This window comes from Vombatus ursinus, unplaced genomic scaffold, assembly GCF_900497805.2.
Source record: "Vombatus ursinus unplaced genomic scaffold, bare-nosed wombat genome assembly UNPS02009824.1, whole genome shotgun sequence".
NCBI classification, from domain to species: Eukaryota; Metazoa; Chordata; class Mammalia; order Diprotodontia; family Vombatidae; genus Vombatus; species Vombatus ursinus.
The window spans coordinates 1647783-1648615 of record NW_020949602.1 but is presented as its reverse complement, the minus strand read 5'-3'; positions in this window follow the sequence as shown (position 1 = coordinate 1648615).

Sequence of the window (833 nt, the reverse complement as noted above, 5' to 3'; positions counted from 1 at the left end):
GATTTCTAAGGTCCTTTTTAACACTAAATCTCTTTCCCCCCCCTCGCCCTCAGTTTCCCCCCTGGCACAGGAGAGGCAGGGACCGTAAGGAATTCCTTGCTCCCTGCAGGGCAGCGTGGGCCAGGCAACACAGAGCTAAACTCGTTAAACAGCCACAACCGTCGACCCCTCCCCCGCCTCCTCCTCGGAGCACGCGGGGTCTGACCGGTTCCACGGGAAGCCGGGGGGGGGGCGGGGCGGGGCGCTCCGGGAGAGCTCAGCCAATCCAGGCACCCAGTTCCTGGTCCGATCCTCTCCGCGCCTCGCCATTGGGCAGCGCCAGGGTCTCGGCCCACCGAACCCTGGGGAAGCCGAGCCAATCAGGAGACGGATCGGAGCCCGGACCGGCTCAAGGCTGTATATCTGCGGGCCTGGGCGGAGCGAGAAGAGGGCGCGAGCGGCGCATTGAAGGTTCGCTCCTCCCCGATCTGCGTGCCGCGCCGCGCCGCGCCGCCTCTGCCTCAGCCGCAGGGGGGATACTCTTGCAACCCTTGCTCAGCACATCCCCGGAGCCTGCTGCCGGTTCGGGACGGGACGCGGGGAGAGCGTCCCCAGGAGTCCGCAGCGCGCGCGGAGGGAACGTCCCGCGAAGTCCGCGGCCCACGTCCACCCCTGCGGACGCGGAGAAAACGCCCCCAGGCGCCCGCAGTGCGCGCGGAGCGAACGTTCCCGGAGCCCCGCAGCGCGCGCGGGGAGAACGCCCCCGGATCCCTGCAGCCTGTGTGCGTCCCCTGCGCGCGCGGAGAGAACGACTTCGGGGACCGGAGCGCGCCTCCCTGCGCGGGACGGGACGG